This window comes from Dama dama, chromosome 33 (genome assembly GCF_033118175.1).
Source record: "Dama dama isolate Ldn47 chromosome 33, ASM3311817v1, whole genome shotgun sequence".
NCBI classification, from domain to species: domain Eukaryota; kingdom Metazoa; phylum Chordata; class Mammalia; order Artiodactyla; family Cervidae; genus Dama; species Dama dama.
In genome coordinates this window covers 28159025-28185116 of record NC_083713.1, presented here as the reverse complement: position 1 = coordinate 28185116, position 26092 = coordinate 28159025, and positions in this window count along the sequence as shown.

Sequence of the window (26092 nt, the reverse complement as noted above, 5' to 3'; positions counted from 1 at the left end):
ACAGAATGATCTCTGTTCGTTTCCAAGGCAAACCATTCAATATCACAGTAATCCAAGCTTATACCTCGACCACTAATGCTGAAGAAGCTAAAGTTGAACGGTTCTATGAAGACCTACAGGACCTTCTATACTAACACCCCAAAAAGATGTCCTTTTCAACATAGGGGACTGGAATGCAAAAGTACAAAGTCAGGAGATACTGGGAGTAACAGGCAAATTGACCTTGGAGTACAAAACGAAGCAGGCCAAAGGCTAACAGAGTTCTGCCAAGAGAATGCTCTGGTTATAGCAAACACCCTCTTCCAACAACACAAGAGAAGACTACACATGGACATCACCAGATAGTCAATAGTGAAATCAGTCAATAGTGAAATCAGTGAAATAATATAAAAGATTATATTATTTGCAGCCAAAGATGGAGAATCTCTATACAGTCAGCAAAAACAAGACCAGGAGCTGACTGTGGCTCAGATCATGAACTCCTTATTGCCAAATTCAGACTTAAATTGAAGAAAGTGGGGAAAACCACTAGACCATTCAGGTATGACCTAAATCAAATCCCTAACAATTATATAGTGGAAGTGACAAATAGATTCAAGGGATTAGATCTAATAGACAGAGTGCCTGTAGAACTATGGACAGAGGTTCGTGACATTGTACAGGAGGCAGGGATCAAGACCATCCCCAAGAAAAGGAAAGGCAAAAAGGTAAAATGATTGTCTGAGGAGGCCTTACAAATAGCTGAAAAAAGAAAAGATGCAAAAGGCAAAGGAGAAAAGGAAAGATACACCCATTTGAACACAGAGTTCCCAAGAATAACAAGGAGAGATAAGAAAACCTTCCTCAGTGATCAATGCAAAGAAACAGAGGGAAAGAATAGAATGGGAAGGACTAGAGATCTCTTCAAGAAAATTAGAGATACCAAGGGAACATTTCATGCCAAGATGGGCACAATTAAGGAAAGAAATAGTATGAACCTAACAGAAGCAGAAGATATTAAGAAGAGGTGGTAAGAATACACAGAAGAACTATACAGAAAAGATCTTCATGACCCAGATAACCATGATGGTGTGGTCACTCACCTAGAGCCAGACATCCTGGGATGTGAAGTCAAGTGGGCCTTAGGAAGCATCACTACAAACAAAGCTAGTGGAGGTGATGGAATTCCAGTTGAGCTATTTCAAATCATAAAAGATGATGCTGTGAAAGTGCTGCACTCAAAGTGCCAGCAAATTTGGAAAATTCAGCAGTGGCCACAGGATTGGAAAAGGTCAGTTTTCATTCTAATCCCAAAGAAAGACAATGCCAAAGAATGCTAAAACTACTGCACAGTTGAACTCATCTCACATGCTAGCAAAGTAATGCTCAAAATTCTGCAGGCCAGGTTTCAACCAAATGTGAACCGTTAACTTCCGTATGTTCAAGCTAGATTTAGAAAAGGCAGAGGAACCAGAGTTCAAATTGCCAACATCTGCTGGATCATCAAAAAAGCAAGAGAGTTCCAGAAAAACATCTATTTTTGCTTTGTTGATTATGCCAAAGCCTTTGACTGTGTGGATCACAACAAACTGAAAAATTCTTCAAGAGATGGGAATACCAGACCACCTGACCTGCCTCCTGAGAAACCTGTACACAGGTCAAGAAGCAACAGTTAGAACTAGACATGAAACAACAGATAGGTTCAAAATAGGGAATGGAGTACATCAAGGCTGTATATTGTCACCCTGCTTATTTATCTTATATGCAGAGTACATCATGGGAAATGCTGGCCTGGAAGAAACACAGTCTGGAATCAAGATTTCTGGGAGAAATATCAATTACCTCAGATATGCAGATGACACCACCCTTATGGCAGAAAGCAAAGAGGAACTAAAGAGCCTCTTGATGAATGTGAAAGAGGAGAGTGAAAAAGTTGGCTTAAAACTCAACATTCAGAAAACAAAGTTCATGGCGTCCGGTCCCATCACTTCATGGCAAATAGATGGAGAAACAATGGAAACAGTGACAGCTTTATTTTTCGGGCTCCAAAATCATGGCAGATGGTGACCGCAGCCATGAAAGTAAAAGATGCTTTCTCCTTGAAAAAAAGTTATGACCAACCTAGACAGCATATTAAAAAGCAGAGACATTACTTTGCCAACAAAGGTCCATCTAGTCAAGGCTATGGTTTTTCCAGTAGTCATGTCTGGATGTGCTAGTTGGACTATAAAGAAAGCTGAGGGTCGAAGAATTGATGCTTTTGAACTGTGGTGTTGGAGAAGGCTCTTGAGAGTTCCTTGGACTGCAAGGAGATGCAACTAGTCCATCCTAAAGGAAATCAGTCCTGAATATTCATTGGGAGGACTGATGCTGAAGCTGTCACTCTAATACAGTGGCCACCTGATATGAAGAAATGGCTCATTGGTAAAGACCCTGATGCTGGGAAAGATTGAAGGCAGGAAGAGAAGGGGAGGATAGAGTATGAGATGGTTGGATGGCATTACTGCCTCTATGGACTTGAATTTGAGTAAGCTCCGGGAGTTGGTGATTGACAGGGAAGCCTGGCATGCTGCAGTCCATGGGGTCACAGAGAGTCAAACACGACTGAGTGACTGAACTGAACTGAACTGACACAAAATCTCTTGAGTGATCAAGCCTGGTTCCTGGTCCCAAGGCTAAATCTTCTTCTTTGGAGATCACGAATCCAACATCATTCACCATAAACTTTCAGTAGGTAAATAAATAGATAGATATATTCTTCCAATGGCAGCAGAAAAAAAGCTATTTCTTCTTCAATGCCTCTTTAGCCAGGAAGAAAAACTAATTCTTAAAATGTCTTCTTCCATGATAGCCAAAGTCCAATTCCCAGACTTCTTGAGATTCCAGCATTTAGATCCAGGTCCCGGAACAGACCTGGCTTCTTGATCACACACTGTCCCTGGAGAAGTCATGCTTGTCAAATGATCAAAGCTATATATCACCTGTATGTCTTAGAGGAGGTGACCTCATTAAACCATACTTGTTTCTGATGCACAGAGAAGACTGTGTTGGGTTTCTTAGGATCCCCATTTTTATCCAGGCAGCCATCTGTAGCCCAGTCTAACCATCCACTTTTAGATCATCTCTGCAACATTGTGCAACTCCAAACATTCAAAGACACAGACACAGTGGTTCCTAAACATTTTGGATTTGTCACAACACTACATTTATCCTTTTCACTCCCCACTCACCTAAGAGCCATAGGCATATATTTGATTTTCCTGAACTAAAAAGAATCACAATGAAGTGATTTTGAAAGCATTTTTGAGACTTTTGCCAATTTCTTTAAGCTTTGTCAACAGCCTCAGGTGTCAAAAGACCAGCACTCCTTATCACCCATCTAAAGGCCTCTTGACAATCTCATTAGTACTGAAGGTTAGTTTACCATTTCATTTGGCCTTTTCAAGATGTAATTTTTTCCCTTTTATTCACACTAGATCTTCAGCCAAGAAAATGTACTCCCAGCTTCCCTTGGAGGAAGATTTTGCTTTTATTGTTTTTACTGCACTTATTTTTCTTTCTTTTTTTCTTATGATAGCTTGCCATATTCCCTCTCAATTTTGTTCTTATGATGATATTTAACCCTTTGATACCTGCTACCTTTATTGATAACAAAATGGTAGCTTATTTGTCTCTTCCCTTTGAAACTCAGGAAGGATTTGTCAAGCGTGATGTTTAAAAAAAAAACAAACCAACTGTTATCTGTTTGGCAGAGAGTCACTGCTGTGTTTGTGACACTTCCCTCCAGTACCTTTCCCTGGGACTGATAGTTTTCTGGTCTGTTTCACTGGCAGCGGTATTGTGTTCCCCTACACTGTCTCATCCCCAGCGGTTTGGTAGCAAGTCTATGTGATGAATGAGTCTTGGTGAACTGGAAATCACAGTTAACATTTGGAGTCCTCCACACTCTCCCTCAACCATGTATAGGCCACCTCACATCTTTTTTCTGCTGCAAAGAACCATGTAACTTACTCTAATACCTATTCATCTGTCTACAAGATGAGATTGTAGAAACCTTAGTGAAAGACTATGAAATCTTAGTGAATACAAAATATGGCTGCCATATCTAGGATTTTCTCAGCTATCCCTTTCCCCATGTGGAGTTTGCACTGTTTAAAATTTAGGTTTTCTGATATCTAAAGGCTAGTTTTCTAGTTAGGCCAAAGAAAGCATGAATGTTAATGAGCAACATTTTAATCAACTCTCTCAAGCTTTACCAAACCATTCAACTATCTCATTGCTAAGAAAGATTCTACAAACTCTTTTCAGATGAAAATCCTTTGGACTGGTGCCTTACAGACCAACCTTGAGAACAGTTTAATGTGATTGGGCTTTTATTGTTTTCAGTGCTTTCAAAGAAAGGCAAATATTTACTACATCTGATACTTTGTCTCTAGTCAACTGATGTTTTAAAAAGACAAGGTCTCTTTGAGCACTTTATTTTCTTCTAAGTACTCAGAAAAGTATTCTGTTCTGCAATGCTCTCATAATGTTCCATCTGTTCTGATTTTTCAGAGGCTTTTTTTTTCTTTTTTATAAAAATCTCCTCAGAAAATTCAATGAAAAAAGGTAAAGGCTTTACTGCCAGTAAATTTTTGTTTCTCTTTCTTTCTGGGAAAGAGCCAGTTTGAGTTTAAAAATAGACCTGAGAAATGTCTAGCTTGAGATTCATTCAACCCACTAATATTTGCTCTAGAATAATAAAGGAGATTTGATACATCTGAACTAAAATGATCCCCATATTTGTCACCTTTCCATTTCAGATCAAATAAAACACCAAAGCAGCCTTCTGTCGAAGCAAAATTCATTATGTCAACCGCCCCCTCTATCTTATTTTTAATTTATCCTGAGAAAAGTGAAGTTGGCAACTTAGGTCATTCAAAATGCCCCATGTTAAATGTTTATCAATTGAAGCTATTTGTTATTAACTTCCAATAGCACTTACTTTGGTTCTAATATCAAATACCCACTGGGAGAAAAATATTGGGGCAATAAAAAAATGACTTAATTTTAAAGTTTTTTAAAAATGATATTATTGAGGTATAATTGATATCAATAAATGTCACAAAATCTAAGTATACAATCAATGAATTCTTTTAAGTGCATATAATTATTTAACTGCCCTTGCAGTTATGGCATAGAGAATTTCCATCAACCCAAAAGATTATTTGCTCCTTTGTGATTTTTTTCCTATCTTTGGCAACCACTCATCACCTTTCAGTAACTCTAGTTTCTACTTTTCTAGTATATTACATAAATGGAATCACACAGTGTATGGTTTTTCATGTCTGCCTTCTTTTGCTTAGCATAATGATTTTGGGACTCATTCATGTTGTTGTGTGATTCAGTAGTATGTTGGTTTTTATTGCTGAGTAGTATTCCATCATTTGGATATAGCACACAGTCTACCCATTCACAAGCTGATGAACATCTGTGTGTTTCAGGGACTTCCCTTGTGGTCCAGTGGTAAGAATCTGCCTCCCATTGCAGGGGATGTGGGCTCAATCCCTCGTCAGGGAACTAAGACCCCACAAGGCTTGGGCCAACTAAGCCCGAGTGCCACAACTAGAGAAAAAGCCTGCCTGCAACAAGGAAGACCCAGAACAACCAGAAAAAAAAAAAAAAAAGAAATTGGATGTCTCCAGTTTTTGATTATTCATAAAGTTGGAATATTCAAGTACAAGTCTTTCAGTGAAATATATATTCATTTCTCTTGCATGAATATCTAGGAGTGGATTACTGGGTCTGATGGTAAGTGTTTGCTTAATTTCATAGGATGGCCAGTTTTCCAGAGCAAATGTAGCATTTTGGCTTCCCACCAGCAGTGTACAAACACTGTGGTTGCTCCATATCCTTATCAACAATTGTTATTTTTGGTCCTTTTTATTTAAGCCATTTTTGTGCTGATGTAGTGGTATTTCATTGCTATTTTAATTTGCACTTCCCTAATGACTAAAGGTAGTGAACATTTGTTCATGCACTTATTTTCTGTACTCTTTTTTGGTAAGATGTCCATTCAAATCTTTTATCTATTTTTAAAAATCAGGTTATAGGATGTGGAAATAATTCAGATGGGATGCTCAGAGAGGTATTGTTCTGGTATGGCCAAACCCATAACCATAGTCTAATCATGAAAAAAAAGTCAGATAAAATCCATAGAGGGCATCCCACAATATACCTAATCAATACTTCTGAAAACTATCAAGATCAGCAAAAACAAGGAAAATCTGAGACTGTCATGGCCAAAAAGAGGGAGACATGACAACTAAATGTAGTTTAATGTACTAGATGGGATCATGAAAAAGAAAAATGATACTAGGGAAGAACTAAAGAAATCTGAATAAATGATAAACTTTAGCTAATAGTAACATATCAATATTGGCTCATTAGTTGTAATAAATATACCATATTAATGTAAGATGTTTATAATAGGGAAACTGGATGTGGAGTAGGGGGGTGAATGTGGTGGGTAATAAGGGAAATTTCTGCATGACTATATTGTTCTTCTAAACCTGTCCTAACAAAGTACCACAACTTTGGTGGCTTAAACCACAGAAATTAATTTTCTCACAGTTCTGGAGGTAAGACATCCAAGATCAAAGTGCTCTTGGGGCTGGTTTCTCATGAGATCTCTCTTCGTGGCTTGTACACAACTTCCTTCTCACTGTGTCCTCACTTGGTCTTTCCTCTGTGCACGTGGGTGGAAAGAAACTGATCTCTGATGTCTCTTGTTCTTTGTATAAAGACACCATGAGGTTGGATTAGAGCCCCACTCATATAACCTCACTTAACCTTAATTACCATGCCAAAATTACCATCAAATCGCCAACATCCGTTGGATCACAGAAAAAGCAAGAGAATCCCAGAAAAACATCGACTTCTACTTCACTGACTACACCAAAGCCTTTGACAGTGTGGATTGCAATAAACTGTGGAAAATTCTTCAAGAGACGGGAATACCAGACCATCTTACCTGTCTCTTGAGAAACCTGTGCTCATGTCAAGAAGCAATAGTTAGAACTGGACATGGAAAAATGGACTGGTTCAAATTGGGAAAGGAGTATGTCAGGGCTATATATTGTCACCCTGCTTATTTAACTAATATGCAGAGTACATCATGTGAAATGCTGGGCTGGATGAAGCTCAAGCTGGAATCAAGATTGCCGGGAGAAATATCAATAACCTCAGATACACAGAAAGTGTATGGCAGAAAGTGAAGAGGAACTAAAGAGCCTCTTGATGAAGGTGAAAGAGAAGAATGAAAAACCTGGCTTAAAACTCAACATTTAAAAAACAAAGATCATGGCATCTGATTCCATCACTTCATGGCAAACAGATGGGGAAACAACAGAAACAGTGACAGACTTTATTTTCTTGGGCTCCAGAATCATTGCAGACAGTGACTGCAGCTATGAAATTAAAAGATGCTTGCTCCTTGGAAGAAAAGCTATGAGAAACCTAGACATCATATTAAAAAGCAGAGACATTACTTTGCTGACAAAGGTCCATCTAGTCAAAGCTATGGTTTTTCCAGTAGTCATGTATGGATGTGAGAGTTGAACCATAAAGAAAGTTGAAAGCTGAAGAATTGATGCTTTTAAACTGTGGCATTGGAGAAGACTGTTGAGAGTCCCTTGGACTGCAAGGAGATCCAACCGGTCAATTCGAAAGGAAATCAGTCCTGAATATTCATTGTAAGGACTGACACTGAAGGTGAAGCTTCAATACTTTGGCCACCTTATGTGAAAAGCTGACTCATTAGAAAAGACCCTGATGCTGGGAAAGATTGTAGGCGAAAGGACAAGGGGATGACAGAGGATGAGATGGTTGGTGGCATCACTGACTCGATGGACATGAGTTTGAGCAAGCTCCGGAAGATGATAAAGGACAGGGAAGCCTGGCGTGATGCAGTCCATGGGGTTGCAGAATCAGACATGGCTGAGCAACTGAACAACAACAACCATTCTAAAGACGCTATCTCGAAATATAGTCATTTAGAGGGTTAGAGCTTCAGCGTATGAATTTTGTGGGAGGAGGGAGACAAATTCAGCCTGTTACAGAGAAGAAAGAGAGGGGAGGACCATAAAAAATTTTTGTAGAAATAATGGTTAAAAAATTTCCAATCTTGATGAAAATTCTAAACCTACAGATCCAAGAAGCTTAAGAAACCCAACAAAGCACAAGAAACTAGAAGAGAAGTATACCAAAACACATCATCATAATCAAATTGTTCAAAATTAGTGAAAAAAGAAAAACCCTAGAAGTCTGAGGAAAAAAAGATACAGCATAAACAAAAATAAGAAGGACAGTAAACCAGCAAACTCTTGTCAGAAAAAAGGCAAGCCAGATGCCAGTGAAGCAACATCTTTAATGTTCTGACACAAAACCAAAAACTCTGTCATCCTAGAATTTTATACCATGTGAAAGCATCTTTCAGAGTTAAAGGCCAAATAAAAACTTCTTCAGGTGCAGAAACATTCAAAAGCTTTTCACCAAGAAATCTACACTATGAGAAATGTTTAAAAAAAATCCTTCAGGTACAAGAAAAATAGCAGATGGAAACCTGGATTATACAAAGGAAAGAAGAACACCAGAAATGGTAACTGAGGGTAGATGTAAAAGATCTTTTCTTTATTTTGGGGTTCCAATTTTAAACATCTCTTTAAAATATAACTGAATGTGGGGATTAAGAGATACAAACTACTATGCTAAAAATACATAAGCAAGAAGCATACATTGTACAGCACAGGGAAATACAGTGATTGTTTTACAATAACTTTAAATGGAGTATAACCTATAAAAATATCAAATCACTATGTTGTACACATGATATTGTAAATCAACTATACTTTGATAAATAAAATGTAACTGATTTTTTTAAAGAAAAAATATATTGTGGGATTATAGTAAACACTTATAATAAGAGTGAGTTCAGAGCAATGCTATGGGAGTAACCTGCAGCTATAAAATTAGGAGACCTGCAGAAATTTTAACAAATTGCTTTTTTCCTTGTAGAGCTTACAAAATAAACCATTTTTGTTTCATTCCTTTAGTGTTGATTTGATCACTAAGCAAGATGATTATGCTTCACTGGATCTTTTTACCACTTGCTTTTACTGATTTAAAATATAGTCATTTAAAATAAACTTGGGTTTAGTTTCTGCTCCAACTTGATGGTGAGGTAGAAGTATCTGCTTCAAAGTTAGCAGCAGACATTTGAGGAAGGAGATCCTACATGGGCATAGCTAACTCTATGCCCTGTATGAACCAAATAGAGGAGGAGAGACAGAGGAAAAAAGTTGACTCAATATGCTGGGCTAAAGATGGTATAGAGGATTTGGGTTAGTACAATGGTCTGGATATTTCCTTATTCTCACACATGGCATTATTGGAAAGACCATGTTGGGTCACTTTTCTTTTTTTCTTTTTACTTAATTTTTTAATTAAAGGATAGTTGCTTTACAGAATTTTGTTGTTTTCTGTCAAACCTCAACATGAATCAGCTGTAAGTACACATATATCCCCTCCCTTCTCTACCTCCCTCCCTTCTCCCTCCCCATCCCACCCCTCTAGGTTGATACAGAGCCCCTGTTTGAGTTTCCTGAGCCATACAGCAAATTCCTGTTGGCTCTCTATTTTACATATGGTAATGTAAGTTTCCATGTTACTCTTTCCATACATCTCACCCTCTTCTCCCCTCTCCCCATGTCCACAAGTCTATTCTCTATGTCTGTTTCTCCATTGCTGTTGTGTAAATAAATTCTTCAGTACCATTTTTCTAGATTTTGTACATGTACGTTAGAATACGATATTTATCTCTCTCTTTCTGACTCACTTCACTCCGTATAATAGGTTCTAGGTTCATTCACTTCATCAGAATTGACTCAAATGCTTTCCTTTTTATGGCTGAGTAATATACCATTGTGTGTATATACCACAACTTCTTTATCCATTCATCTGTTGATAGGCATCTAGGTTGCTTCCATGTTCTCGTTATTGTAAATAGTGCTGCAATGAACAATGGGATACATGTATTTTTCTCAATTTTGGTTTCCTCAGGGTATATGCCTAGGAGTGGGATTGCTGGGTCGTATGGTAGTTTTATTCCTAGTTTTTCTAAGGAATCTCCATACCATCTTCCATAGTGGCTGTATCAATTTACATTCCCACCAACAGTGCAAGAGTGTTCCCTTTTCTCCACACCCTTTCCAGCATTTATTGTTTGTAGACTTTGATGATGGTCATCCTGACCAGTGTGAGGTGATATCTTATTGTGGTTTTTATTTGTATTTCTCTAATAATGAGCGATGTTAAGCAATTTTTCATGTGTTTGTTAGCCATCAGTATGTCTTCTTTGGAGAAATGTCTGTTTAGATCTTTTTCCTATTTTTTGACTGGGTTGTTTGTTTTTGAGTTGTAAGAGCTGCTTGTATATTTTGGAAATTAATCCTTTGTCAGTTGTTTCATTTGCTATTATTTTCTCCCATTCCAAGGGTTGTCCTTTCACCTTGCGTATAGTTTCCTTTGTTGTGCAAAAGCTTTTAAGTTTAATCAGGTCCCACTTGTTTGCTTTTGTTTTTATTTCCATTACTCTAGGAGCTAGGTCATAGAGGATCTTACTTTGATTTATGTCACTAAGTGTTCAGCCTATGTTTTCCTCTAAGAGTTTTATGGTTTCTGGTCTTACATTTAGTTCTTTAATCAATTTTTAGTTTATCTTTGTGTATGGTGTTAGAAAGTGTTCTAATTTCACTCTTTTACACATAGCTGTCCAGTTTTCCCAGCACCATTTAGTCAAGTGAGCCTTAGGAGCCTCATTACAAACAAAGCTAGTGGAAATGATGGAATTCCAGTTGAGCTATTTCAAATCCTAGAAGATGATGCTATGAAAGTGCTCAATATGCCAGCAAATTTGGAAAACTCAGCAGTGGCCACAGGAAGAGAAAGGTCAGTTTTCTTTCCAAACCCAAAGAAAGGCAATGCCAAAGAATGTTCAAACTACTGCACAATTGCACTCATCTCACATGCTAGTAAAGTAATGGTCAAAATTCTCCAAGCCAGGCTTCAACAAAGTATGTGAACCATGAACTTCCAGATGTTCAAGCTAGATTTAGAAAAGGCAGAGGAACCAGAGATCAAATTGCCAACATGTGTTGGATCATCAAAAAAGCAAGAGTTCCAGAAAAACATCTACTTCTCCTTTGTTGACTATGCCAAAGCCTTTGACTGTGTGGATCACAACAAACTGTGGAAAATTCTTCAAGCGATGGGAATACCAGACCACCTGACCTGCCTCTTGAGACATCTGTATGCAGGTCAGAAAGCAACAGTTAGAACTGGATATGGAACAATGGACTGGTTCCAAATTGGGAAAGGAGTACATCAAGGCTGTATATTGTCACCCTGCTTACTTAACTTGTATGCAGAGTACATCATGAGAAATGCTGGCCTGGAAGAAACACAATCTGGAATCAAGATTGCTAGGAGAAATATCAATAACCTCAGATATGCAGATGACACCACCCTTATGGCAGAAGGCAAAGAAGAACTAAAGAGCTTCTTGATGAAACTGAAAGAGGAGAGTGAAAAAGTTGGCTTCAAGCTCAACATTCAGAAAACTAAGATCATGGCATCTGGTCCCATCACTTCATGGCAAATAGATGGGCAAACAGTGGAAACAGTGACAGCTTTATTTTTGGGGGCTCCAAAATCACTGCAGATGGTGATTGCAGCCATGAAATTAAAAGACGCTTGCTCCTTGGAAGAAAAGTTATGACCAACCTAGACAGCATATTAAAAATCAGAGACATTACTTTGCCAACAAATGTCCATTTAGTCAAGGCTGTGGTTTTTCCAGTAGTCATATATGGATGTGAGAGTTGGACTATAAGGAAAGCTGAGGGCAGAAGAATTGATGCTTTTGAACTGTGGTGTTGGAGAAGACTCTTGAGAGTCCCTTGGACTGCAAGGAGATGCAACCAGTCCATCCTAAAGGAAATCAGTCCTGAATATTCATTGGAAGGACTGATGTTGAAGCTGAAACTCCAATACCTTGGCCAGCTGATGTGAAGAACGAACTCACTGGAAAAGACTCTGATGCTGGGAAAGATTGAAGGTAGGAGGAGAAGGTGACGACAGAGGATGAGGTGGTTGGATGGCTTCACCGACTCAATGGACATGGGTTTGGGTGGACTCCGGGAGTTGGTGACAGACAGGGAGGCCTGGCATGCTGCAGCCCATGGGATCACAAAGAGTCAGACATGACTGAACAACTGCACTGCACTGAACTGAACTGTCTCTGCCCATTGTATATTCTTGCCTCCTTTGTCAAAAATAAGGTACCCATAGATGCCTGGGTTTATTTTTGGGCTTGCTATCTTGTTCCATTGGTCTATTATTTCTGTTTTTGTGCCACTACCATACTGTCTTGATGATTGTAGCTTTGTAGTATAATCTGAAGTCAGGAAGGTTGATTCCTCCAGCTCCATTCTTCTTTCTTGAGACTGCTTTGGCTATTCGGGGTCTTTTGTGTTTACATATGAATTGTGAAATTTTTTGTTCTAGTTCTGTGAAAAATGCCATTGGTAATTTGATAGGGATTGCATTGAATCTGTAGATTGTGTTTGGTGTATAGTCATTTTCACAATATTGATTCTTCCTACCCAGGAACATGGAATATCTCTCCATCTGTTTATGTCATCTTTGATTTCTTTCATCAGTGTCTTATAATTTTCTGGGTACAGTTCTTTTGTCTCCTTAGGTAAGTTTATTCCTAGATATTTAATTATTTTTGTTGCAATGGTGATTAGGATTGATTTCTTAATTTCTCTTTCTGACTTTTCATTGTTAGCATATAGATATCAAGTGATATCTGTGTGTTGATTTTGTACCCTGCAATTTTGCTAAATTCACTGATTAGCTCTAGTAATTTTCTGATACTATCTTTAGTGTTTTCTATGTACAGTATCATGTCATCTGCACACAGTGAGAGCTTTACTTCTTTTCCCATCTGGATTCCTTTTATTTCTTTTTCTTCTCTGATTGCTCAAGCTAGGACTTCCAGAACTATGTTGAATAATAGTGGTGAAAGTGGACACCCTTGTCTTGTTCCCTGATCTTAGGGGGAATGCTTTCAGTTTTTCACCATTGAGAATAATGTTTGTTGTAGGCTTGTCATATATGGCCTTTACTATGTTGGAGAAGGCAATGGCAACCCACTCCATTATTCTTGCCTGGAGAATCCCAGGGATGGAGGAGCCTGGTGGGCTGCTGTTTATGGGGTCGCACAGAGTTGGACATGACTGAAGCGACTTAGCAGCAACAGCAGCATGTTGAGGTAGGTTCCTTTTATGCCTATTTTTTGAAGAGTTTTAATCATAATAGGTGCTGAATTTTGTCAAAGGCTTTTTCTGCATCTATTGAGAAGATGATCATATGGGTTTTATCTTTCAATTTGTTGATATGGTGTATCACATTGATTGATTTGTGTATATTGAAGGATCCTTGCATTCCTAGAATAAACCCAACTTGATCATGGTGTATGAGCTTTCATCAAAAAGCTGAATTCTGTTTGCTAAAATTTTGTTGAGAATTTTGTATCTACAGAATTTTGTATCTACAGTGATATTGGCCTATAGTTTTCTTTTTTGTGTGTTGTCTTTGTCTGGTTTTGGTATCAGGATGATGGTGGTCTTGTAGAATGAGTTTGGAAGTGTCCTTCCTCTGCAATTTTTTGAAAGTTTTAGAAGGATAGGCATTAGCTCTTCTCTAAATGATAGAATTCTCCTGTGAAACCATCTAGTCCTGGGCTTTTGTTTTTGGGAGAGTTTTGATCAGAGTTTCAATTTCAGTGCTTGTAATTGGGTTGTTCATAATTTCTATTTCTTCCTGGTTCAGTCTTGGGAGATTGAACTTTTCTAAGAATTTGTCCATTTCTTCCAGGTTATCCATTTTATCACTGTATAACTGTTCGTAATAGTCTCTTATAATCCTTTGTATTTCTGCACTGTCTGTTGTAACCTCTTCTTTTTCATTTCTAATTTTGTTAATTTGATTCTTCTCTCTTTTTTTCTTGATGAGTCTGGCTAAGGGTTTGTCAGTTTTGTTTATCTTCTCAAAGAACCAGCTTTTAGTTTTATTAATCTGCATTATTGTTTCTTTCATTTCTTTTTCACTTATTTCTGCTCAGATCTTTATGATTTCTTTCCTTCTACTAATTCTGGGAGTTTTTGTTCTTTTTCCAGTTGTTTTAGGTGTAAAGTTAGGTTGTCTATTCAATGTTTTTCTTGTTTCTTGAGGTAGGCTTGTATTGCTATAAACTTCCCTCTTAGAACTGCTTTTGCTGCATTCCATAGGTTTTGAGTTGTCATGTTTTCATTGTCATTTGTTTCTAGAAACTTTTTGATTTCCCTTTGAATTTCTTCAGTAACCTGTTGGTTATTTAGAAACATGTTGCTTAATCTCCATGTGTTTGTGTTTCTTACAGTTTTTCTTTTTTTCTTGTAATTGATATCTAGTCTCATAGCATTGTGGTCAGAGAAGATGCTTGATATGATTTCAACTTTCTTAAATTTACTGAGGTTTGATTTGTGACCCAAGATGTGGTCTATCCTGGAGAATGTTCCATGAGCACTTGAGAAGAAGGTGTATTCTTCTGCATTTGGATGGGAATGTCCTGAAGATAGCAATGAGATCCATCTCATCTAATGTATCATTTAAGACTTGTGTTTCCTTATTAATTTTATGTTTTGATGACCTGTCCATTGGTGTGAGTGGGGTGTTAAAGTCTCCTACTATTATTGTGTTACTGTCAGTTTCTTCTTTTATGTCTGTTAGTGTTTGTCTTATGTATTGAGGTGCTCCTATGTTGGATGCATAGATATTTACAAATGTTATGTCTTCCTCTTGGATTGATCCTAAGATCAACGTGTAGTATCCTTCCTTATCTCTTGTAATCTTCTTTATTTTAAGGTCTATTTTGTCTGATATGAGGATTGCTACTCCAGTTTTCTTTTGCTTCCCATTTGCGTGGAATATACTTTTCCATCCTCTCACTTTCAGTCTTTATGTGTCTTTAGGTCTGAAGTGGGTTTCTTGTAGACAGCATATACATGGGTCTTGTTTTTGTATCCATTCAGTCAGTCTGTGTCTTTTGGTTGGAGTATTTAATCCATGTACATTTAAAGTAATTATTGATATATATGTTTCTATTGCCATTTTCTTAATTGTTTGGGGTTGACTTTGTAGATCTTTGTTCTTCTCTTGTATTTCTTGACTACATAAGTCCCTTTAACATTTGTTGTAAAGCTGGTTTGGTGGTAATGAATTCTCTTAACTTTTGCTTGTCTGAAAAGCTTTTTATTTCTCCATCAATTTTGAATGAAATCCTTGAGGATTTCACAGTAATCTTGGTTGTAGATTTTTCCCTTTCAGTATTTTAAATATATCCTGCCATTCTCTTCTGGCCTGCAAAGTTTCTGCTGAAAGATCAGCTGTTAAGTGTATGGGGTTTCCCTTGTATGTTACTTGTTGCTTTTCCCTTGCTGCTTTTAATATTCTTTCTTTGTGTTTAGTCTTCGTTAGTTTGATTAGTATGTGTCTTGGCATGTTTCTCATTGAGTTTATCCTGTATGGGACTCTTTGTGCTTCTTGGACTTGAATGACTATTTCCTTTTCCATGTTGGGGAAATTTTCAACTATAATCTCTTTTAAAAATTCTCTCATACACTTTCTTTTTCTCTTCTTCTTCTGGGACCCCTATAATTTGAATGTTGGTGTGTCTGATATTGTCCCAGAGGTCTCTGAGACTATCCTCAGTTATTTTCCTTCTTTTTACTTTATTTCTGCTCTTCAGAAGTTATTTCCACCATTTTATCTTCCAGCTCACTGATTTGTTCTTCTGCTTCAGATATTCTGTTATTGATTCCTTCTAGAGTATTTTTAATTTCAGTAACTGTGTTGTTTGTCTCTGTACGTTTATTCTTTAATTCTTGTAGGTCTTTGTTAATTGATGCTTGCATTTTCTCCATTTTGTTTTCAAGGTTTTTGATCATCTTTACTATCATTGTTCTGAATTCTCTTTCAGGGAGTTTGCCTATTTCCTCTTCATTTATTTGGACTTCTGTGTTTCTAGCTTGTTCCTTCATTTATGTAGTATTTCTCTGCCTTTTCATTATTTTTTAAAACTTATTGTGTTTGAGGTATCCTTTTCCCAGGCTTCAGGGTTAAATTCTTTCTTCCTTTTGGCTTCTGCCCTCCTAAGGTTGGTCCAGTGGTTTGTGTAAGCTTCATATAGGGTGAGATTTGTGCTGAGTTTTTGTTTGCTTGCTTGTTTGTTTTCCTCTGATGAGGAAGGCTGAGTGAGGTGGTAATCCTGTCTGCTGATGATTGGGTGTTTTTGTTGTTGTTGTTGTTGTTTAGATGAGCTGTCCTGCACAGGATGCCACTGGTGGTTGGGTGATGCCAGGTCTTGTATTCAAGTGGTTTCCTCTGTGTGAGTTCTCACTATTTGATACTCCCTAGGGTCAGTTCTCTGGTAGTCTAGGGTCTTGGAGTCAGTACTCCCACTCCAAAGGCTCAAGGCTTGATCTCTGGTCAGAAATGAAGATTCCACAAATGGTTTCTTATGGCATTAAGTGATATTAAAACAAATATCCCAAAATGAGAAACCAAAGGTGAACCCCAGACAAATGGCAGTTACAAAATCAGGCAAGTAATAATTAAAATAATGGAATTTACACATATACATATACACCCATGAGGAAAGTCAAAACAGTACAATAATAAAGTACAATAGATTGACCCGGTGAACTAAGGAAATCAAAAATTATGTTTATTAGTTAAGAACAAAACTAACTAAAGCACAAAGTGGAAAACAAAACTAAAGCAAGGTGTTATGTGGGGAATAAAACAATGAAAACAAAACTAACAAATATGTTGAGAAGAAAGGAAAGAAAGAATAGTATGCAAAGTTAAATAGAGGTAGATGAAGAAGATTTATATACATTAAAGATTAACTACAAGGGGAAAAGAACAGTAGGAAAGGCCAAAAAAAGGAATAAATGTAGAAAAATATAATAGGTTTAAAAAATTAAACATTAAAATTAAAAAAAAAAAAGTAAAACTCCCCAGAACTACAAAAGTCCAAGATACAGCAGAGGTTTATAACAACAACAAAAAATGTGACTGAGAAAAAAAAGAAGAAAAAAAAGCTCAAAAGCTTAATTAGATTTCACAGTGCCAATAAAATTGACAGCTACTACAGAGGGGGTACAAGGAGGGGGGGGGGACAAAAATCCAAAATAATCTAGAGAACAAGTCAAAACATAAGAATAATAAATGTTTTTCTTGAGTCACTGCTGTCAGACTTGTTTCCCTCGCTGGGAGTCACAGTCCACCTCACCTCCCTAGGATGCCCTCCAACACTGTGCTGATCTCTGGACGTGTTGTGGAGGCAGTTCAGATTCTAATCTGGTCCTACTCCTCTGTATTCTTGCCTCCAATGTCCGTAGCTATCAGAACTAGTGTGTTTTATTTTGTGGGAGATCTCAGTGTCCTTTTATGTATTCCATAAACACAGAGTCTGCCTAGTTGAGCATGTGGATTTAATCTGCAGCTTGTACAACTGGTGGGAAGGTATTGGGTCTTCTTCCTTGGTCACACCACACCTGGGTTTCAATTGTGGTTTTATTTCCACCTCTGCATGTGGGTTGTCCACTGGGGTCTGCTCCTGGGGCTGCCCTGGAGGATGTGGGTTTGCCCCTGTGAGGGCCAAGTGTGGAGGTGGTGGTGCAACTGCTTTGGTTGCAGGGGTTCTGGCAGCACCTGGTACTCAGGGGGGTTGGTGGCTAGGGCAGCAGGAAATATAGTGCTCTAGAAGGGTATGCCAACCAGTATTGGCCAATACGCTCCAGTGTTCTTGCCTAGAGAACCCCACTCCCTGAAGAGAAGCCAGGCAGGCCACAGTCTACAGGGTCACCAAGAGTTGGACACTACCAAAGTGACCCTGCATGGATAGATGCAAGACCTTTTTTTTGCCTGTGGAAGCTCCGCCCCAGTGAGAGTTGAGCATGAAGGTGGTGCAGCTGCTTGATTTGTGGAGATCCTGGCAGTGCCAAGTGTACAAGGACACGGACTGCCTCAGCCACAGGAGTTATGCTCCATCGGAGTCTTTTTCCTAGGTTCTTGTAGCTGGCAATCAGAATGCCTCTTTGGCCAGTCTTTCTCCGTAGCTCTGCCTGTTCAGGCACTTAGAGGGCTCCCTTGCCTGGGGTCCTTCTCTGTTGTTCTGCATGTCAGGCACATAGAGGGGGCCCCCTGGCTGGGGTCCTACTCTGTAGATTGGTGCATCAGGCACTTAAAGGGGCACCCTGGGTGGGGTCCTACTCTGTAGTTCAGTCGTCAGGAGTTTGATGGGCCAATCTCTCCTTCAGCTGCCTATACTGGCATGTGGGGAGAGAGAGGCTATGGTGATGGCTCCAGCACCTATGCGTGGCTCAGCAGTATTACCTTGCTTCCATGGCTGCCCGACTTTCCTCCACCAGCATTTCCCACCACTATCTCCTCCCTCCCATCTCTTTCATCCGTCTCTCAGCAGTCAACAGCAGCCCTCACGCCACAATCCCTAAACTCCAGCTCCCAGCTGCTGCACCTTCCAGAGGATCAACATCCCTGTCCAGGTATGGATGGCTGCAACAAGGACTGTCTGATTCTCATTCCATTTAGGCTGCCACAGATCAGCTGTTTTACTCTCAACCTTAAATGTTTCTCCTCTGACTCAGACAATTGCCCTGATGTGGGGCTTGGAGCCCTGCTTCAGTTCCCCAACCTGCAGAGGGTAGGTGCAGTCCTACTAATACTCCTGTTTTTCCCCCAGTCCCTTTGTCCTACTGAGTTTTGCGTGAGTCTATATATTCTTTTTTTCTGGTCAGGTACTCCTGTCCGCTCTCAGCTGGTGTTCTGCATGCACTCCTGTGTCTGAAGGTGTATTCCTGATGTATCTACGGAGAGAGAAGTACCCCACGTCCACCTTCTCCTCTGCCATCTTATTCTCTTCCTTGGGTCATTTTTTACAGCCTTATGTTATTTGTGTTTTTTCCAAGAATACGGGTTTTGCTTCCTTACATAGAGAGCAGACTCCTTGATGGTAGGGATCCCACTTTGACCACTCTGAAAGTACAGGAACTGGTTCACAGTAGGTGTGGCAGAATTAATAAAGGGGAAAAATGCTTTATATTTTATAAACACAAATGAGTTAAAAAGTGATTATAGGGAATTCCCTGGAAGTCTGGTGGTTAGAACTTGGTGCTTTCACTGCTAGGACCCAGGTTACATCCCTAATTGAGGAACTAAGATCCTGCAGGTTATGCAGTGTGGCCAAAAACCAAAAAATCATTGTAGGGATCAAGCCTGCAGGATAGAGAGGGGCTGGGAAGAAATATGTTACCACTTGGTATCTGTTTTTCTCAGCTTTGTTAAAGTATTCAGTTCAGTTCAGTTCAGTTGCTCAGTCGTGTCCAACTCTTTGCGACCCCATGAATTGCAGCACACCAGGCCTCCCTGTCCATCACCAACTCCCGGAGTTTACTCAAACTCATGTCCATCGAGTTGGTGATGCCATCTAGCCATCTCATCTTCCGTTGTCCCCTTCTCCTCCTGCCCCCAATCCCTCCCAGCATCAGGGTCTTTTCCAATGAATCAACTCTTCCCATGAGGTGGCCAAAGTACTGGAGTTTCAGCTTCAGCATCAATCCAATTGACAAATAAAATGGTAAGATATTTAAAATGTACATTGTAATGACTTGATATATGTATGCATTGTGAAAGAATATTGAGTAAAACAAGTAGGTAATAAGATAGTGTATGGTGTGTGGCAAGAAAAATATCAAGGTGAGTGGTGTGACTTAGATTTTTTTTTTCCTATTTGCTCATTTGTATGTTCTACTTTCTTTACAAGAGGCATTTTTTGTTTTTACAAAAGTAGGAAAAAATTATACAAGTATTTTTTAAATTGAATGAAATTCTGCATTCTCATGAAGAATTTGGACACTCAGAAGACTTCAAAATTTTCACCCATCTTCAACGACTCAGAGGTGTTCTTACCTGGGGAGTGGGATGTGGGTACATTCCCTTCAGTGGAGGATAAGCTGCCACTCTTCAAACAGCTCAGGAAGGTCTTAAATGAACAGGGCTCAAGAAGCCAACATAGAAGCCTCTGGGATCCTGGAAATAACCTAAGGGCCCAACATTATGGGATTTTAAAAGTAAATTATGGTCCCTCCAGGTAATCGGAATATTTGCAGCCATTAAAACCTGTTGTTTATAAGAATAGTTAATAACATGGGAAATGCTCAAATTTAACATTAAATCTAAAAAGTTACATGCAGTGTTATGCTATTTCAAAAGAGAATTATATGTGTAATTTAATTTCCAAAAGGAAATAGACCCAAATATTAATAAACATTATCCCTGGGTGATAAAAATATGAATAATTTTGGCTTCTTTACCCTTCTGCTATTTTCAAAAATTCTACCAAGACTTACTTTTATAATTAGAACACACACAATATTATTATTATAATTATTTTTAAAGAAGTTGTCTTACAGAACTGGAGAGTGGTTTATGGCACTGAAGCAGACAACTTGGATGTAAATTCTGGTTCAGCCAGGCTGGCAAGCCACTGTCCCTTTTTGCATCTCAATTTCCTTATCTTAGAACAGACATAATGATAGCATCTAATAGGGTGACTATAAGATTAAATGAGTTAGTTCATGATAAAGTACTTAACATAATGCCTGGTAGAAAGCACCTACCAATTAGATACCAATTAATCTATCATTACTACTATTATACATGAAACAATGGAATGGTTCAAAACTGGGAAAGGAGTATGTCAAGGCTATATATTGTCCTGCTTATTTAACTTCTATGCAGAGTACATCATGTGAAATGCTGGGCTGGATTAACTGCAAGCTGGAATCAAGATTGCCGGGAAAAATATCAATAACCTCAGATATGCAGATAACACCATCCTAATGGCAGAAAGTGAAAAGGAACTAAAGAACCTCTTGATGAAAGTGAAAGAGGAGAGTGAAAAAGTTGGCTTAAAACTCAACATTCAAAAAACGAAGATCATGGCAAATAGATGGGGAAACAATGGGAACAGTGACTGAGTTTCTTTTCTTGGGCTCCAAAATCACTGCAGACGGTGACTGCAGCCATGAAATTAAAAGAGGTTTGCTCCTTGGAAGAAACGCTATGATCAAACTAGACAGCATACTAAAAAGTAGAGACATTACTTTGCCGACAAAAGTCCATCTAGTCAAAGCTATGGTTTTTCCAGTAGTCATGTATGGATGTGAGAGTTGGACCATAAAGAATGCTGAGTGCTGAAGAATTGATGCTTTCAAACTGTGGTGCTGGAGAAGACTCTTGAGAGTCTCTTGGGTTGCAAGGAAATCAAAGCAGTCAGTCCTAAAGGAAGTCAACCCTGAATATTCATTGGAAGGACTGATGCTGAAGCTTCAATACTTTGGCCACCTGATGTGAAGAGCTGACTCATTGGAAAAGACCCTGATGCTGGGCAAGACTGAGGGCAAGAGTAGAAGGGGGCAGCACAGGATGAGATGGTTGGATGTCATCATTAACTCAACAGACATGAGTTTGAGGAAACTTTCAGAGATCATGAAGGACAGGAAAGCCTGGCATGCTGCAGTCCATGGGGTTACAAAGAGTTGGACATGACTGAGTGACTAAACAGCAAAAACAACTACTATTATTATTGTAGATTGAAAGTTTCATCCTCTTACCTATTTATGAGTTTAGTTCTTTCAATCAAGGCTATTTTCTGAATATAATCACAGACCTCCAAGACCAAGGGGACTGCATACAATATTTATTGCAAAGAATTATAACAATTTCCTTGAGGATTGGGTATTTAGGTGTTCAATTAGGCAACAGAGAGCAAACTGTGGCTAGAGAGCAACTCCAGGTGCTTTTTCTCTTTCTCTGCGACTTTAATGCTCCAGGTGGGATCACTGAGTTAAACCTGTTTATTCAAAGAGTAGAAGGCTAAAGGAGCTCTGTCTGAATTTTTCTTTGGTAGGCTCTAAATTTAGAGCTGTATCTCTGCCTCTCAGAATTCAGTTCAATCTCACAATCCAAATTTGGGTGAAGAGATTCCCTGCTCTATTACCCTGCTAATAAGAGGCAGATCTGGAATTTGAACTTATGTCTATCTGGCTCCACATGTCAGTATTTAATTTATATATTATACGGGCTACCAACTGAAACATGAGACATTTCAAGAAGGCCACTTTATCCAAGACCCAACAGTGAGACATAGAGAGGATCAGTTTGTTTCCCACTTCTCATTCCTAAATGTCATCAGCATAAAACAAATCAAGATCTAGCATGGCATTTGTACAAAAATCAGCTCCTGACTCTAAAATAGAGCATAGGGCAGAAGGAACCTACTTTATTGATAAAACAGAGAATGGGTTATAAAAGAGGTCCCATGCATACCATGAATTGGGCTAGAAACCTGTATCCCAGTGTCATTATCTCAGGGAAGACAACAACTCAGGTGACCGCTTAGGAAGGGAGGGGTTGCTTGGTGGTCTGACAGCCTGGAGTTTCCCTGGCTCCTGCAGGGCTTACAGTCTGTGTGATCAATCCCCATCTGTTGTCTGTATCTCTGCCTACCGAGTGGTGATCTCTTTCACATGTCTTGTTACTGCTTAAAAACTAGAATATCACCACCTCTGTGAAGCCCACCCCTACTCTCTGAGGACAGCTAATCATGTCCTCCCTACTGAGCTCACTAGTTCTGGGCCTGTTCCTTCACATCTTTGCTTCTCACACTGTGTATTGTTCTCTGTCCTGTCACAATCCCAGTTAACCCTCTGAGGTCAAAGACTACAATATTCTTTTTTAAGGTTGAAGGGAGAATAAATTGAGATGATGTAAGTAAAGTGATAGTGTCTGGTGCATAATAGGTGTTCAATAAATGTTCCCTCACTTTGTTCTCTCACTTGTTGCAGTACTCAGAGCAATTCCTTCAAGGTCATGGTTTCTAGGCATATTTTTCTTGAATAAATGAACGAGTAAATTAACAAGTGTATTTCACCTCTTGCTCCAGAGTAGGCATCACATCTTATACTGACCTATATCTCCTGGAATATCTGCTTCCCTATATTTGTATCCTCTAAAACATCTGTAACAATAATGATCACTTGACTGGGCAGAGTATATAACTTGACTGGCATTCTCTTCTTGCAAAGGATATTGATAGATTGAACAATTACCTCTGGGGCAGTTGTAGGAAAAATATTTTCTATCATCTGTTTCATCTTGAATAAGTGAGATTGCCAGAAGTCTTATAGACAAAAACTTTCAATCTTGCTAGTAAAACTCAGCCCACTTGCCAAAGAGAGGGCTGATTTCCTTTCTTTCTTTCTTTCTAAATAGTTAACAACCAGTATAAACTACAGAAGGATAAGGCCTCCAAAAGTAAGAACCCTGATGAAATCCAAGTGTTGACTGTTATGATCCTAAGTAAGGTCTGGAAAATCTCATTTATTTCCATGTCCCCATGCCAACTTCACAGGTACTCAAAAAGTCTTTCTTTAATAAATAAAGTTCCTTTTAAGGAGATAAAGAGAAGGAAAGTGATGATTTCTGCAGTGTGATTTTGTGATGGTCTGTGGCTTTAAAGGCAAATAGTCCATAGGAAAGATGGAAAAACTAAGAATTCACATATCTGGATAGCATTACACAATTGTAAAAGCATTTTCCCCATATGTTATATAGTATTAGTTGCATAGCATTAATTGAACCCTTACTCTACAATAGGTGAGTTAAATACCATTGTGTTTAGTCCTGACAACAAATCTTGAAATGCTATGGCAGTGCTCATCTTATAGTTGGAAAAAAACAAGCTTGGACAGACTAAATGATTTGCCCAGGGCCACAGACGAGTACTGATTATCGTTCTCCCCATTAAAATATGGGCTTCATGAGGGAAGCATCTATAGCTCCTAGAATAGTACCTGGTATATAGTAGATGCTAAACTAATATCTGGTGAAGAATTAACCTGGTTGACTGACTCCAAAACCTTAGGTCTCTGTAATGTCATCTGTTACTTTGTAAAAAAAATATTTTTTTTTTGAAGAATCCAGAGGTAGCACCCTCTTTACACCCATGAGAAACTGAGGTTCTGGGAGATAAAGTTAATCTGCCTACAGCTAACAAGAATAGCTGTGCTGGGACTGGGCCTTAAGGTTCCAGAGTCCTGGCAGTATTTTCTGCTGGCTAGTCTGCCTGAAGACCATGGGACAGACACAACCTGTAGCCCGCTTTCTCCCTCTAGGAAAATCCAAGGAGCCTGGCCTGAAGAGAAACAGTTAAGAAAGAGTTAGGGCAGGGAAGGGATAAATTAGGAATATGGAATTAACAGATACACACTAACATATATAAAATATATAAACAAGGATTTACTGTGTAGCACAGGGAACTATATTCAAAGTCTTGTAATGATCTATAATGGAAAAGAATTAGAAAAAGGAATATATATATATATGTGTGCATGTGTGTTGAATCATTTTTCTATATACTCAAAACTAACACAATCTTGTAAATCAACTGTACTTCAATTAAAAAAAAGTGATATTCAAGACTTTCTGTCTAGAAACTGAAAGACAGCCTGATGCTAGAAGAAAATTTTGTCCTCCAATAGATAAATGGACATTTGAGAGTTACTTTCTTATTATACCAGAATTTGATGTTTTGAGATAGGGCTAGTCTCATGGTAATGTCTAGCCTGGTTAGACCTGCCTAGTTAGACAACAAATACAGTAGCTACTTCATCACACAATTGTTTTTTTTCTCTTAATCATATTATTTAAGGCTTCAAATGGTCTACGGGCCTTAAGTTTTTCAAAGAAGAGATATGTGTTCAATTAAACATTTCAAGGTTATGCAAACATCATATAAATATTTTGCCAAATACTTTTTTCTTTTCTTTTTTTATTTTGAATGCCAAAGAAAATGTCTCTATGTATATCCCAATGTTATTATAAGTTAGTAGCTATGCCAACTCCTATATTCATTTGTTAAGTATCCAGTTGGGTATGACCCTATGCTAGGTATAGTGTAAAACAAGTAGGTAAATATATACATAAGTAAATAAAAGTTTACAATATTCTATATAGCAATAAAGAGGTCATGAAAAAGGAGATGAACTTATATCAAACCCACAGACAGTAAAATAAACCTTTTATTATCTGATATAATAGACAATGAAATATTTATAGCTCTAAAGGTCAAGGAACTAGCCCATCTCACCTGCCATTCCTTTTTTGCTTTCAGGCTATCCTTTCTCTTTCTTTTCCATTAAAAAAAAAAAAACAAAAAAACAACTTTTCAAAGCATCAGTATCAGTGGAGACAAAGCAATGCCTATTCTGGTTACATCCACCTCAGGAATCCCCAAACCTAAGTATCTGGCAACAGCTTGCAGAACAGCCATACAAAGTACTCCTGGTGGGGAGAGAAGTCATCGACCTGCTAGCAGCTCATGTGCTGACAAAGCCCCCACAAAGGAGATTATACGTGGGCAAAATAGCCACATGGATATGCAGTCTGTAGCTGACACATCAGTCCCTGGATTCTCACACTGTGTCTGCTGTATGCCCAGGCAAAGCTCACTCTGAGGAGACTGTGGAGCACGGCAGCCATGTTTTCCTTGGCTATTGTCCCTTCTCTCATCTCCACATTTAATAACTCCACGTTGCATAGTGAAATCCTTGGCAAGGTAAGAAAGAAATCAAGCCCGGAAGTCACTGGAAGGGATCTGTGATTGTCTCTTGCCCTTCTCTCTTCTCCTGAGTGCACTTTTGCTCTCCCCTAATTTTTCCATCTTATACATCGTTTACTCTTTTCTAAATATAGACTTGCTAAAAACCACAGTGGAAAGATCATCTATTGAAACCAGAGTGATAGCAAGTAATGCACCCAGCAGGCAAATCGCAAAACAAATAGAGGGTGCACTCAGCACTTTTGCTTCTGCTGCACAAAG